This window comes from Molossus molossus, unplaced genomic scaffold (assembly GCF_014108415.1).
Source record: "Molossus molossus isolate mMolMol1 unplaced genomic scaffold, mMolMol1.p scaffold_m16_p_13, whole genome shotgun sequence".
In the NCBI taxonomy this organism is placed as follows: domain Eukaryota; kingdom Metazoa; phylum Chordata; class Mammalia; order Chiroptera; family Molossidae; genus Molossus; species Molossus molossus.
Window position 1 is genome coordinate 73,574,266 of NW_023425348.1, and position 16,266 is coordinate 73,590,531.

The 16,266-nt window shown below is 45.2% G+C and overlaps 1 long non-coding RNA gene across 2 annotated transcripts in view; it reads left to right on the plus strand.

Moving 5' to 3' along the window:
- Window positions 1–3,915: 3,915 nt before the first annotated feature.
- The window catches only part of LOC118628826, a 38,896-nt gene continuing 26,545 nt past the window's right edge, over window positions 3,916–16,266 (plus strand). For both annotated transcript variants that reach the window (XR_004959316.1, XR_004959315.1), the window contains exons 1-2: window positions 3,916–4,057; window positions 4,732–4,899. This is a non-coding gene — a long non-coding RNA (uncharacterized LOC118628826). The remainder of the gene's footprint in view (window positions 4,058–4,731; window positions 4,900–16,266) is intronic.

The following is a 16,266-nucleotide window of genomic DNA, read 5'->3' on the forward strand; positions in this document are numbered from 1 at the left end:
CCGGCGGTGAAGCTAAGACAGAACTGACTGCAGGAGTCTGCACTTGACGGGCCATTCCCCTAAGGACCTGGCGCCTTCGTTTCACGTAGACATCTGCTTCCTCTTGTCAGCCCACAGTGGGGTCCAGGGGAGGATGGGTCCCAAGGGCTGGAGTTCCTGAGCACTGCTTGCTCTCTTCCGAACTTTTGAAGATTGGGCCCCAGAGTAGTGACAGAGGTGTTCGGAGGATAAGGACGGGATCCCGCATGACGAGTCTGTTTGCACACACAGTGGCCCAGACCGGCAGAGATCTGGGTAGAGACAAGGGTGAAATAAGACTGTGTTTTGGAAACTGTGGTAAGAAGGAGGCAATGAGTCAGTACTTACTCTCCCCAGAAAAATAGATTGCTCACTGGGGAGGCTGTGGGGCAAAGCCTGTACTTGTACCTGGAGGTGGGGGTGAAGGGCAGATCGGCACATGGGAGTCTGGAGGGAGAGGAGCTGGGGGACAGAATGAATGAATAAAAGATGGGAAAACACATTGGGGAAGCAGTCCTGAAAGCAGGTCCCCGGGGCGGGAGGAACCGTCAAATCAGAAGCAGAACTCCTGCGCCGAGCTGATAGTGAAGGGAGATTTGCAGATGGTGTGGGAAACCCAGAGACATTTATTTGGTTGTGTGCATGCTTCTCATTTCCATTTCTTCTTCATTCGATACGTGTGAAGTAAATGTGGTTTCAAGCAGTGTAGCCTTGGTGACTTAGGACTATACTTAATGTCCCAGTTTAGGGTTGACCAAACATAGCATACCTGGAAACAGTCCTTTATTTATCAGTAGCTGAAATAGAAGCTGAGTCACAGAAGGGACGCAAACATATCTGGAGCCTGTCTCAGACCTCCCGGTCCCCCGGGGTGTTAATGAACTGTGCCTTTGCTTGCTTAGGCCTGGAGGTCTCCTCTCTGATGATAGGCATCCACTTGGCTCAGGGACGATCCCCCAGACTGGTCCTTCTCTAGTTATCTTACCAGATGTCACTGGCTGTAGGTATATGGAGGACTGACTTTCAGAGTTGAGCTATAAGGCATTGCATCAACTAAAATGTCAACCATTCCACTCATGGCTCTAGACATTGGCGATTGAATAGGGCTAGTTTGAAACCCCAGATTTGCTTAAATTGCATTTCATCTGTGCTTGAAAGGACTGCATCTGCTTTGGAAAAAGACACATGACCTTTTCCCACCTGGTAGTAAACAACTACCATCACTATCCTCTCTACTTCCGGGCCCTAGCCCAGGTAGGGGAGGAAATAGGCTGGGGTGGGGAGTATCACTGTCTCAGTGACTCAGAGACCATTAAAAACAGAGACAGACTTAGATCTGTAAGTAACGGCAGGTCATCCCCTGTTCTCCACAGTCTTTCTATCACCGACAGGACTCAGATGCCCCAGTGATGGGCGTGCCTACATCAGGGAATATCAAGATGATCCCTTGGGTGCAAGAAGAAAATACTAGAGTCTATTATATTTATTTCTCACCCTTTCAAATGTTCTATTCTTGTATATATAATATACTATATTGGTAAATGTGTTTTATCTATCTATCTATCTATCTATCTATCTATCTATCTATCTATCTATCATCTATCATCTATCTATCTATCCATCTATCTGTCTTCCTATCATCTATTTCATTTCATCTATCTATCTAGCCTTCTATCAGGAGGTACACTGAGTAGCATTTTTGGAACTACAAATTTCCGAGAGATTTCATTTCAGTCATTTTCAGGGGAGACCTAGGAAACCATCGTTAAGTGAGTCGTTTATTTTCATTGAGCAAACTTCTCAAAGGTAACCTCACACAGAATCCTAACACGTGACACAGGTGAAGGTGGGCTGCTCTTCTGAAGGCGGGCTGGAGGCGGGGTGGGGATGGTCCAGCCCCACGCTTTCCCTTCCATTGGCTCTCCCTGCTGCTGTCCCCGGTCTACGTCACCTCCCATTTGGGAACCACCATGGTAGCTTATGAAACATACATCTTTGAAGATGAACTGGCTTCTGTCTGAAACCAGACTGACAGGACACAGCCCCGTTCTCAGGTTTGATCTTGTAGAGATTTCCCACTAGTTGGATCCATGCCAGTCTTGTCTTTATACAAAGTGCTAAACACCCACTTGCAGCCCAGGCGGAGAAGGGACTGACACCCCTCCCTCCTCAGAAGAGAAGCCTCCTTTCCCAGGCCATTTCCGCCTTCCCATTGCTGCTCGTGCTCCAGCAGTGACTTCCCAGCTGGACGGTCAGTACTGTGTATCCCTGAGCACCCTGCTCATTGCAGAGTATGACCAGATCTCTGCTGCAAGCACCTCTGATCTTACTTCAGGCTTGCAATTTGAGATTTTTCTTTTCTTTCCTTTATTTATTTTTTAAATCCTCACCAGAGGATATTTTCCCATTTATCTTCTGATAGAGTGGGAGGGAGAGAGAGGGAGAAAGAGAGAAACATTGATGTGAGAGGGACACATTGACTGGTTGCTTTCTACACAACCCTGACCAGGGCCGAGGATGAACCTCAACCAAGATACGTGCCCTTGGCTGGAATCAAACCCGGGACCCATTGGTCATTGGGCCAACGCTCTACCACTGAGCCAAACAGGCCAGGGCTAGAGATTTTTCTTAAACTAAATGCAATTCCATATTCTGGGCACACCTCACCCTTTAATTCATGCAGAAAATTATGGTCATAATTTTCTTTCCAATCTTGCTAGCTCAGAGATGGCTAATTTCCCAAGGACACTTCACCCTGTCATTTATGAAGTTGTTATCTTTGTGAATTACCTTGAGGGGCAAATCTCTTTCTAGAATTAGGGGAGGAGGTGGGGTGTGTCAGATAGAAATACACCACTCCAATCAACCTTCAAGAAAGGACTCCCTGCCCAGCTACTTGGAGGGTAGCTAACTGACTTCCACCTCAAGAGCAACTCTTGAGCCAAAGTCACAACAGAGGAAGAGTATTCTGGACTCTACTCTCGCTGGAAAATAAGCGCACAGGCCATGGTGACATTGGCTGGTCTAATAGGAGAGGAGAACGGAGAATAGCAAGGACTAAACATGTCTATCACAGCGGCCTCCCAGAGCACCAGGAAATTTCATTAGTTATTGTTAAGGTAAACCTCAAAAGTTCTTTTACAGTATTAATTTATTAATACCCATTGTCACCCAGGAGCGTATTAGTCATGAATGAGTTTGTCAGTTTTGGTTTTGTTACTGATACTTTGAAGGAATGGACAGCAATGGGGGAAATACACTTGAAGATTCCTTCTTTTTTTTCTTTACTGATTTTAGAGAGAGGAAGGGAGAGGGAGAGAGAGAGAGAGAAACATTGATGAGAGAGAACATCAATTGGCCGCCTCCTGTATGCCCCTGCACTGGGGATCGGGCCCACAACCTGGGCATGTTCCCTGACTGGGAATTGAACCAGTGACCTCTTGGTCCTGGGGTGGATGCTCAACCACTGAGCCACACTGGCTGGGCAAAGAAGATCCCTTCTTAATAAAAAGCAGCCCAGGGACTTGCCCGGGCAGGACAGAGCTGTGTGGGAGACTCTCGGGAGGCCCCAGCCCTGGAGCTGGGTGGTAGTTGAGGGCAGTGAGTGTCTGAGGGAGAAGACCTTCTAAGGGAAGAAGGGCACAGAAAGACGGTAGAGGCGACCCATGACCAACGTCCTTGAATTCACCACTTTGTCCCAACTGCCCAGGTGAGCAAAGCATCTTTCAAATGTCTGTGGGTGTCATTTGAATGACATCAAGTCTTATCAAACCTTTGATCTTATGTTTGTCTCCAGTCTGCTGCCCTCCCTTCTCACCAACACCCCCCCACACACACACGCTTTGAAAATGGCAAGTTGCTGGCCCGGACTATTTGGTTTCCTGCCACACTTCGGTGTCTGCTGTGCTGTGCAGACCGGCAGGGCAGAGATGCCTTCTCGGGGAAGGAAGTCGGGCTTGGTTTGAGCACAAATTGACTTATTAGATCCTTGTCCTTTTCTAGGCTACTGCTTCTGGTGGCCTGGCACACGTGGACTGAGGTAACTGGCACAGGTGGGAGCTTTGCTAGCATTGTGGAGCTGAGTGTTTACCCAAGTGCGGTAAGCCCTCTGGGTCTGTGGGATGGACTTAGACCTCCCCCTTTGAGTTCTTCCACCTTTTCCCTCTGAGCTGAAAGTATCAGTGAAGAGCCACTTCTGGCCCCCACGGATACGGGGTGTTTACTCTCGAACTGAGGTGTTACAAAGGGGGGTCAGATTAGAGCACAATGAAGTCGAAGGGGCTGGCCAATTTACTCTAGTAGATTTTTTCTTCAGAAATAGGCTGACAGACGTGTGGCTTTCTGGCCCCCGCTGCATGGCTTTGGAGTCAGACTGCTGGGGTTCAGAGGCTGATTTCACCACTTCCTAACTGTGTGGCTGTAGGCGGGTTATTTCATCTTTCTGAACCCCAGTTCCTTTAACTTGAAAAGAAGGACACTTCCATCGACTTCCGTATTGAAGCCCATGGAGAGAACTCAATGACTCTGGGCTGTTATTGTTTTTTTGTGCTCTAAACAGATTTTGGGAGAGAGGTCTGATAGCTGGACGTCTATGACTAGTACTGTCATTGTCAATAGCAATACCACACCGTCCAATGCGATGTACCGACATGTACATGGGCTTCCCTGTCCACACTTGGGGCTGATGGTGCCATTCTTTCCCCCCTGGAATAGGAGATGTGACGCATGAAGTAAGAAATGCCCTGCAAACAGATGAACGCTACGGAGCCAGGAGATACTGCCCATGCTGTGCAGCGTCAGAGCAGCAGCAGCCGTAGTGGAAGGAGAGTGTCATTGCTCCTCCTGTTGCAACTTGTGTGGATCCTGCCTCTGCCTATGACTGTGAGTGAGGAGCCGGATTTTGTTGGGGTGGTCGGGCTAGTTTTTAGGGCACTGCCTTGAACAGAACATTGCTTGTCGATGGCCAACACTTCGATCATGCAGACAGGGGTGCTCCCATCAGGAGTTGTCAGTCTCTGAGAGGTCGATGGGGTTCAGAGCCTGCTTTCCGGCTCAAGAACCACAGAAGGAGCAAAGCCAGGCCCCACAGTGGCCATGCACGAGACCTGGGCAGTGGGCAGGGCCTCACCCCTCTCCTGTCTGGAGGGTCCCTTCCGGGGTGGGATTACTTGGCTGCCCCTGGGTCATAGATGGTAAGAGGTTTGCATTCATGGAAAAAGGAAGAAAGAAAAAAAGTCACCAGTGCTTTCATTAAACCCAGCATCTTACAGTTCCTCTTTAAGAGGGAAAACTCATTTTCTCCTAAATTGAAAATATTTGGGTCTGGGTGAGTGTGGAGTGGGGAAAGGGGGAGAAATTGCCCTTCTATCTGGAGCCAAGCAGAGATTTGCATATATATAAATGTAAATGTCTGAGTTCTCATTTTAGGGTGAGTTGTTTGGTTCCAAGCAAAATAAATAAATAAATCCCATTTTAGTTAATTTAAGCAAAAATAAATAAATTAAAACCCACACCTAGGGGGAGGGAAGAGATAAAACACAGAACTTATATGCAGGTATACATAACCATGGACATGGACAACAATGCTGGGGACGGGTACAGGGGCGGGATTGGGAGGAGGGAGTCAATGGGGGGAAAAAAGAGAAACATTTGTAACAAAAATAAATTAATAAAACAACAACAAAAACAAAGTAAACTAATATCAATGGTGAAATACTAAATTGCAAATAAATGGAAGACGCAATAACAAAAAAACAAAACAAAAAAATAAAACACACACGTATCATACCACACACATACATATTAGGACACACTGTAGCTCACAGAATAAATAAAAAGCTAGATTCTGGCTCTGAACAGGGCAGGAAACCGGGCAGGAGAAGCCGATGACTCTCATCAGCTAGGAATCCCTGCATCACCTCACTCAGGGTCTCTCCTGCAGAGAGGTCCTTGGCCTTGCTTAGTAACGTGCCAATTACTTGATCAGCAGATGAGGCACCCTCCTCCCGGCTCTGCTGGGAGGGAGGACGGATGCTGAGCAGGCCCTAGAACCATGTCTGCCCAGTCTGTTCATCACTGTCAACCCTGTGATTGTGATCAGTCCCCCAAACTGCCTGGATTTACATTCATCCAAATGGAGTCGACACGTTTCTGTTTCATAGCATCCTTGATGACCCGAGACCATGTAAAACGAGGATTACAGGCTTCTCCCCCAGACAAGTTCTCTGCCTTGTCTCTCCGGCCCCTAGAGGAGAGGTGCTGGGCCTTCCTGAGGAGGTCTGGAGGCTTCTCCCTTTCTCTGCGATAGCTCTGTGCTCTGGATTCTGGAATTTGGGGCCCCAAAGCCCCCAGTTTCCCAGCCTCGTTCTTGCTTAGACAGCAAACTAAAAATAAGTGTCCCCAGGACTGTTCGTGCCGGTGACGACGGTTGCACTGCCACCTCACCGCAAAGACGCTTGCCATTTGGGGGTTTGGAAAAGGGAAACACTTAAGTGCTAGTTTATCAGCCGAAAGGAGCTAGGACAGAAAAAACACAACACCCATGCCACCCACAGGCTTCTGGTCAGAGTATCAGCTTACAGGAGAAAGCTGAGCCGTTGTAAGTTAAACACAGAGGTGTTTCTTTATTTGCACGTCTGCGGGGGAGGGGCGCGCGGTGAGCCCACAGCAGCTGCCCTGTGGACGTTTCTGGGAAAACATTGAAAGAGAACAAAAGTGTTTTTTAAAAAGTGTTAGAACATTTGAAAAATCCGGAGGAGCCAAGAAAAGCCTGCGATGCTGTGCAGTATTAATATTGTGGTTCCCGTCCTGGGTTTTAGATCAGGAAGGAGAGCCCAGGAATCAAAGGGGCTGCCATGAGTCATTTCCAAGCCCCCATTCCCTGTCTTGCTTGGGACTGCCGTCTGAAATAAAGTAAAATGTGATCCATGCAGCTAGGACAAGGACAGGTTTCAATGCATGTCATTCACAGACTTCCTTTACTCGCTTCATATTATAGTGTAAGGCCTTCCCCGTGTTTTAACATTGCGTTGCCAGTATCATTTGAGGGGCTTTGTAATAGCCCATCAGATAGTCCATAGCTCACTGGCGTGGCCCACGGCACCAGACGTGAAGGGTGTGAATAACGCTGTGGCCGGCCCCTCGGTGCACGAGCCAGGGCACCGTCCGTGGAAGAAGGGGCTCCTTGGGTGCGAGGTCTCCACCTGTCGCCTTGATCTCTGTCAAAAAGCAGCTCTTCATTGGACGAGGTTGGAGTATCCAGTGCATAGATTATTCTACTCTCATTTTTCTTCCCTCTTTTTCTTCTTCCATGTTTCTGGGAGACATTGCCTAGATTGTGAGCAAGGATACTGGAATATGGAAAAGAGGCCATACTTTGTTTTAGGTACTTGTTGCTAAGTCACAGAACAGACTTGATGGGAGACTGTGAGAGCCAAGGCGAAGTTTATTCTGGAACACCAATCACACGGGTCTAGGCACTGCTTTAAAACTATACTGAGTTTGTATGGTTTTTCCAACTATGTACATCGTTATGGTAAAACATGCTTTCATTAGGCACGTAGTAACTGTGTGTGACTGTGATAGCAATAACTCTATTTTTAAGACGGAGAAAGGGTTTACAAGCACACATTATTTTTCCCCTAAAAAGATCTAACCTTCCCATCATAAAAGCTCCTGGGGGCCCAGATATTAATATTATTCCTCTTTCCTACTTCACGTATCACCTGGACAGGCACTGTTAGAGTCTCGACTAGAACAACGATGATCAAAACAATAGCAAGAACAAACATTAGTTGAATGCTTTCTGTATGCCATGAGCTAGTCTGAGACTTTGAGTGGATGATTGATACGTTTAATCTTAACAGAGGAAGGATGTCTGCTTCAGATTCAGTTGACCTTTCTGAGGAGGTGCCAGCCACGGGAAGAGTGGCGGTGGACGATTCTGACGTGGGGGGAGGGTGCCAGTGTGGGTGAGCATGACCTGTTTCCCATAGCGAGGGTCAGTGAGAAAACAAGAAAGTGGGATCCAACCCAGCTGGAAGAGTATTTCTGAGAGGTCAAGATCAAATTCACACCTTCAGAAGGTCAAACAACTTCTATTTGGAGACAGATTGCAGGGTGAAGTGGGGTGTACACAGGAAGGCACTGTTGATGTAGTCAGGGCAGTGGGGGGATGGATGGCCTGGACTAAGGGAGACGGACAGAAGCAGATGGACTGAGGATGCATTTTAGAGATAGAATTGCCAGGACTTGCTGGTAAATTGTATAAAGGAGGTAAGATGGGGAATAAGTAAAAGCCAAGTTCTGGGTTTTTTATTTGAGTTCCGAGGTGAGTGGAGTATCATATTCTACCATGTCAAAATCTGGGCGGGGGGGTGTAACTGCGTCATGGGTAGGGAAATGGAAGGTTCTATTCTTACCTTCTCATTTGCCAAAACTGGCACCATGACCAAAAATAAAGAACACAAAACTAGAAGCTTTCACTCTTTAGTCATTTTTGTGTAGTCAAAAAAGGCCAGACAGACCTGAGACTGGGCTCAGACAGACGGAGGACGGCTGTTGTCAGGTTGCATGACGTACCGCCACTTGATGTTCGACTTCCTCATCTCTAAAAGGGAGCTCATGTTGTCTGCCCTGCTCTTGTTGATGGAGTGTACGAACAGCTCCTAGCCAGTCTCCTGCACATGGTAAAATTCCTTTTCTTAAATGTTAGTTGCAGCTCTTTGAAATAATCTGCACAAGATAAAGCTGTTATATACAATGTTTGGGCCCTGTATGTCCCTAAGCCTGGGTGCCGGGATATGACATAGATAAAGAGCATGTGGAAGACAGTGGTACCCCCCAATATCCCTGTCAATAGCTGTCTGAAATCCACATTTAAATGTTTCATTTATTTGTCTTTTTCTTTTTTTTTTTAAATCAATTAATTTATTTTTGTTACAGATGTTTCTCCTTTTTCCCCTACTGATTCCCCCCTCTCCCGCCCTCCCCGCCCTGTCCCCAGCTTTGTTGTCCATGTCCATCATTCATGCACACATGCATATAAGTTCTATGGTTTATCTCCCCCTCCCCAACCCTCTCTTCTGGGGATTGTCAGTCTGTACCTCACTTCAACGTCTCTGGGACTACCCCACTCCTCAGACTGTTATGTTCATTATATTTTACAAGTAAGTGAGATCATATGATACTTGTCTTTCTCTGTTTGGCTTGTTTCACTTAGGATAATACTTTCCAGGACCCTCCATGTTGTCTCAAAGGATAAGAAATCTTTCTTTCTTACAGCTGCATAGTACTCCATTGTGTATATATACCACTGCTTTTTTATCCATTCGTCTACTGATGGACATTTGGGCTGTTTCCAGATCTTAGCTATTGTAAATAGTGCTGCTACAAACATGGGGGTACACATATTCTTTCTGATTGGTGTTTCAGGCTTCTTAGGGTATATTCCTAGAAGTGAAACCACGGGGTCAAATGGCAGTTCCATTTTTAATTTTTTGAGGTAACACCATATTGTTTTCCATAGTGGCTGCACTAGTCTGCATTCCCACCAGCAGTGTACTAGAGTCCCCTTTTCTCCACATCCTCGCCAACACTTGTTGTTTGAGGATTTGTTGATGGTGGCCATTCTGACAGGTGTGAGGTGATACCTCATTGTTGTTTTAATTTGCATCTCTCTGATGATTAGTGATGTTGAGCATTTCTTCATATGTCTCTTGGCCATTTGTATGTCCTGTATGGAGAGGTGTCTATTTAGTTCCTCTGCCCATTTTTTAATTGGGCTCTTTGTCTTCATTTTGTTGAGTTGTATGAGCACTCTATATATATTGGAAATTAACCCCTTATCTGATGTATCATGGCAATTAAGCTCTCCCATACAGTGGGCTGCCTTTCCATTTTGATGATTGTTTCTTTTGCTGTGCAGAAGCTTTTGAGTTTGATGTAGTCCCATGTGTTCATTTTCTCCTTTGTTTCAGTTGCCTTAGGTGATGATGTATCAGTGAAAATTCTGCTGCATATGATGTCTGAGATTTTGTTGCCTACATTTTCTTCTAGGATTTTTATGGATTCATGAGTCACATTTAACCCTTTTATCCATTTTGAGTTTATTTTTGTGTATGGTGTAAGTTGATGGTCTAGTTTTATTTTTTTGCATGTAGCTGTCCAATTTTCCCAACACCATTTATTAAAGAGGCTGTCTTTACTCCACTGTGTGCTCTTGCCACCTTTGTCAAATATTAATTGAGCATATTGTCTTGCGTCCATTTCTGGGTTCTCTATTCTGTTCCATTGATCTATCTGCCTGTTCTTGTGCCAGTACCAGGCTATTTTGATTACAGCAGCTTTGTAGTATAACCTGAAATCTGGTAATGTGATCCCCCCAACTTTGTTTTCTTTTTCAAGATCGCTGTGGCTCTTTGGGGTCTTTTTTGGTTCCATATGAACTTTTGAAGTATTTTTTCTAGTTCTATGAAATATGTTGTTGGTATTTTGATGGGGATTGCATTGAATCTATAGATTGCTTTGGGTAGTGTGGACATTTTAATGATGTTAATTATTCCAATCTATGAACAAGGTATGTGCTTCCACTTTTTTATATCTTCCTTTATTTCTTTTTTCAATGACCTGTAGTTTTATGCAAATAGGTCTTTTGTTTCTTTGGTTAAGTTTATTCCTAGGTATCTTAATTTTTTTGCTGCAATGGTAAATGGGATTTTTTTTTAAGTTTCACTTTCTGTAAGTTCATCATTGGTGTATAAGAATGCCGTCAATTTCTTGACTTTAATATTGTATCCTGCTACTTTGCCAAATTTATTTATTAAGTCTAGGAAATTTTTGATGGAGTCTTTGGGGTTTTCTATGTATAGTATCATGTCATCTGTGAATAATGACAGTTTCACTTCCTCCTTTCCAATTTGGATCCCTTTTATTTTTTCTTCCTGTCTGATTACTGTGGCTAAGACTTCCAGTGCTTTGTTAAATAAGAGTGGTGAATGTGGGCATCCCTGTCTTGTTCCTGTTCTTAAGGGAAATGCTTTTAGTTTTTGCCCATTGAGTATGATGTTGGCTAAAGGTTTTTCATATATGGCCTTTATTATGTCGAGATATGATCCCTCTATTCCCACATTGCTGAGAGTTTTTATCAGAAATGGGTGCTGGATTTTGTCGAATGCTTTTTCAGCATCTATTGATATGATCATATGATTTTTATCTTTAATTTTGTTTATGAGGTGTATCACATTTGTTGATTTGCGAATATTGTACCAGCCTTGCATCCCTGGGATGAATCCCAGTTGGTCATGGAGGCTCGCACATGGGCTTCCCGCACAGGGGGCACAGCAGCCGCCGCTTGGGCTTCTCCGGAAACCTGTAGTCGAAACCGGGCATGGCGTGCGGGCATGGGCCAGCCCCACAGCCTGCGCCTCGCTCTGGCCGCACTCCCGGCCTCTTTATCTTTTTCTTTTACTGAAATAGCAATGGTCTTAAAAAAGAGAGAGAGAGAAATCATTTGAACTATGTTTGTCAATAAAATAAACTCAGCATAGTGTTCCGGTTTGGAGCATGGAGCCTGGCTGCCAGATCCAAATTTCTTTTCTGTTGTTTATGTGCTGTGTGACTTTGGGCAAGTTACCTGACTTCTCTGTATCTAAGTTCCCTCCTCTGTGAAATTAGGACATTACTGATTCCTACCTCGCAGGATGGTAAGGAGTTTTAGTGAAGCTTATATATAAAACCATAAAGCAATGCCGGGGCAATTGTACCCACGGTATAAGTATGTGTTAAATCAAATACAAATGGTGGTGATGTTAGAAACGGATGATTTCAAGGTGGGGAGGTGAGGGAGAGCTAAGAGGTGCAGGGCTCTGGAGGAGGGTGGGACATGATGGGCAATCATGAGAGGAGCCAAACACAGACATCATGCTTCTGGGTTTTGTCTTGTCAAGCTCCCAACTAAAGAAAATTCCCAAACATTAGAGCTAAAATTCCCCCTCTTAGAAGCAGCCTGTAATCCAAGTTGGGCTCAGGCAAGGTAACATGCATCAAAACATGCATTTCTGCTGTTGTCGCTTCCACCTGCAGAATCTCCCTACCTGGAGTTTACAAAGGACTTGTCAAGGTGTCCCCTACCCCCATCTGCCTAATCTGGCTTGAGTGTGTGACTGCCTGTGGTTTATCAAGGCCTCAACTGAAATCCAGCCACAGACTACTCCTCCAAAACCTCCAGGGATGGTTGTCATTTCGACATTTAAAATGGACTGGGGAGGCCAGGAAACATGTGAGTTTCCATCCCTGTCATCCTTTCTTAAAGGAAAATGCTTGGTGGGCTGTTATATCTGGATGGCAGTCGGCTTTGATCATTAATCCTCATCTGAGCCAAACTAGGGAGAGAGCATCAACCTTTTTAAAAATTGGGGCCGGAGAAAGGCTGTTAGTGAATCCCCAAACTCACCTGGAACTCTAGCAGGATCCCAAGAATGTCCCTCCCCCACCCAATTTCCCCAAGTGTGGTTTGGATGCAGAGAAACTAGACCACTCGTACATCGCTGGTGGGCATGTAAAATGGTACTGCCACTCTAGAGAAGAGTTTGGCAGTTTCTTAAAAAAAATGAATATGCAACTAGCATACCACATAGCAATTGCATTCTTGGCCATTTATGCCAGTAAAATGAAAACTTAATGTTCACACAAAAACCCATATTCAAATGCCTATAGCAATTCTGTTTGTAATAACCCCAAACTGGAAACAACCCAGATGTCCTTCAATGGGTAAATGAGTAAACAAACAGGTATATTCACACCATGGAATACTACTCAGCAGTAAAAAGGGAGTTAACTATTGATACAAGCAACAACCTGGTGAATCCCCAGAGAATTATGCTGAGAAAAGCCTGAAAGATTAGATGGGTATGATTCCACTTCTATAATCTTTCTGAAATGACAAAATAGTTAGAGGTAGAGAACAGTTCAGGAGTTGTCATGGGTTAAGAAGGTGGTGGGGCAGGGAGAAATAGCTCCGGCTATAAGAAGATAATGTGAAGAGACCTGCTGGTGATGGGACTCTCCTGTATCGTGACTACAGAAGCATCAGTATCATGACTGGGTTATTGTACCATATTTTTCAATGTACAATTGGGGAAAACTGGGTAAGGGTGCAAAGGATTTCTGAATCATTTTTAAAAACTGGATGTGAATCTATAATTATCTTAAAATAAAAGCTTAACTTTAAAAAATGGAGACAGGAAACAGTTAACTCACCTGAAATTCTTAGAGAACCTAAATAATGCCCTTCAACTTTCCCATATCCCCTGCTCTCAAAGAGTTTGTGCTGCAGAAAGACCTAACCAGATGGAAAGGCAGACGCATCCCTTGCCACTTAGGCCCTCAGTCCACCTGCTGTTCATTCTGTCACTCATTCACTCAGTGAACAGTTTGGGTGCCCCGCCTATGTACTCAGGACTATAGGACATGCTGAGACACAGGGAGACAGATAACAGACTGTCTGTACCGAGTGGAGCTCACCGACAATGTGTAACACATGCACATAGATAGTCTCAAAGAGTGGTCAGTACCGAGGATACAGTAAAACAGGGTGATGTAGACTGTGCTAGGGGAGGGGAGCCTCTTTTGACAGGGGAGGCAAGGAAAACTTTTCTCCGTGGGTGAGCTGGTCTGAGAGCTAAATGATGGCCCCCAGCCTAAGAGCTGGGAAGAGATCATTGCTGCATCACCTTTAAGATGGTCCCACTTGTGGCATGAAGAATGCATCAAAAGGAAGTTAGATTGGGAATGAGGGGACCCGTTTGTAGGCCATTTCCATGGCCCATGCCTAAAGTGATGCTTCCCTTGACTGTGGTTTGGTAATGAACATGAGGGAGGAGGAAGGAAGCAGTTTGGTTGGGAGAAAGTGGTCAGGAGTCCTGTCTAGTCCTGTTCATTTTGATCTGTGCAGCAGACAGTTGCATTGGGTCATGCACATGGTACCGCCTCTGCCTCTCTTCCCCAGCCAGGGCTCCATCAGCTCTGAGTTAGTCTTCCACTTTCGGACGTGAACGGAGCACCACCCAGCAAGGTGGCTTCCTGTGAGCCAACAGGGTTCAGGCTTGCATTCCAGAAGCATAGAGGTAGCAACCTGAGGGTGAACCTTGGATGACGGGAAATGGGAGTTCAGTGGGAGCCAGACAATAAAGTCTTTTCTTCCCTCTCCTGTGGACGATGCTAAGGTACAATATCTTCAAGCAGCTCTTCCAGAGACGTTCCTTGTGCTGAGTTGACACAACTTCTGAGTGACCTTCTGGGACCCTGGGGAACTCTCTATGAGGTGGAAACCAGATGGTAATGCAGCTCTTGACATTATATCACACCTTCCTTTGTCTCCTCCCCCTTTTCTGCTACACCCAATACCTTGGCTCCTCCCAATTAAACTGTTAGCATCTTAATCCTTGCTTCAGGCTCTGCTCTATAGAGGACCCAATTAAGACAACATCCAAACAGAGAGGTCAAATAGATAGTTGAAGTCTAGAATGCAGAGGAGAAGTCAGGATTGAAACTACTAATTTGGGAAATATCACATATGTAGTATTTAGGGTCTTAAGATCATGCAGTCTCTTAGAGAGAGAGGGTAGATCAAAATACGGGTCAAGGAGCAAACCTAGGGCACTCTTAAAATCTCATGTTTCAGCAGGGGCGGGGTGGATCCAGCTGAGGGGAATTGAGAACTAGTCAATGGGGTAGGAGAAAATCTGAGGGGGTATAGTTATACAGGCAAAAATGGAAAGGGTCACAAGACATATGGGAATAACCAGGTGGCTAGAAGCCAGCTGAGCGGTCCAGGAAGGGGAGATTGTTAGGTTTGGCAACATTGAAGTTGTGAGTGGCCTTGATGAGAGCAGCTTCAGTAAGGAAGTAGGATTGGAGTTGGTCAAGGAAAGAAAGGGAAATGAGGAAGTGAAACTGCTAACATCATAGATAAGTCTTTGGAGAAATTTAAATAGAAATTCAGAGGAAAAAAATTGGGTAGCATCAGGGACGTCTTCTGTCTGGGTACTGTAACCAGGAAATGTATGTGGGAGAAATGTATTGTCTGGGAGTCAAGAGACTGAAGTTCTAATCCTTTTTCTGCCACTAACCAGCTGAGGAAGCCCTGAGTAAGTAAGTTCCCTCTGTGGGCATTAATTTCCTCATTTGTCAAACAAACCCATCCACTTGGGTGAACCCTACTAGCTCAGAAAAGTGACGTTCCATGGAGATGCTGAAGCTGACAGAGGAGGAACAGTGAGTGGGGAAGGTAGGGTCCTTGAGGAAATGATGTAAGCGTTTAAGGGGCAGTAAAAAGGGCCCTACTTCCCAAGGCGGTAGAAAAGATTAAATAAGATAATACATGCAAAGCACTTAGCACAGTGCCTGACATAATAGTAAGCACACAACACACTTTATTACTAGAAACAAAAGAGATGGTCTCAGCAGCAGCAACATGCAAGGTATTTGGGGCACTGACCTACCGCACACACGAGGAGTGCCATTTAGAGAGAAAGAAGACAGGGGAAGAAGTGTGACACTGAGGACCATACTGGAGGCTACTTGTGAAATGAGGAGCGGATATGGACCGTACGATGTCAGCTCAGGGTTGGTGGCTTGGATGATGTGAGGGTCCACCAAAATGGGAAGACATTTTACTTTTGAAGATCTTTCCTATTCCGCGAGAAAGTAAGGCAGGGATGCAAAGAGCCAAGAATATCCAAGACCACCTCAAAGAAGAACCAAGTTGAGGACTTAACCGCATATCAAGATTTATTATAAAGTGACAGTAATTACGACAGTGTGGCATGGGCACAGTAGACAGACGGTGGGACAGAGTGGAGAGTCTAGACTCAAGCATATGTAAGCACTTGACTTCTGAAGAAGCTGGCACCTCAGAGCCGTGGACAAGGACAGCCTGCAGTAAATGGTGCCGCATCCAGTGGATGGTGCCACATCCAGTGGAGATCCAAATGGAAAAACGAGAATGAAACTCAACCCCTGTCTCATACCGCAGGAAAAAAATCACTCTTACATGCTCTGTGGATTGAAAGCTTCTGGAAGACACCCAGAAGAATAGCTTTTTGATCGTGGGGCAGGCAGATACTCTGCAATAGGACACAAAAAGCACTAATCATAAAGAAGGATATCTGTGTACTGAATTTTATTTCATTTTAAGATATTACCTTATCAAAACTAATTAGGCAATCAAAAGGTATCATTAAAAAGGTG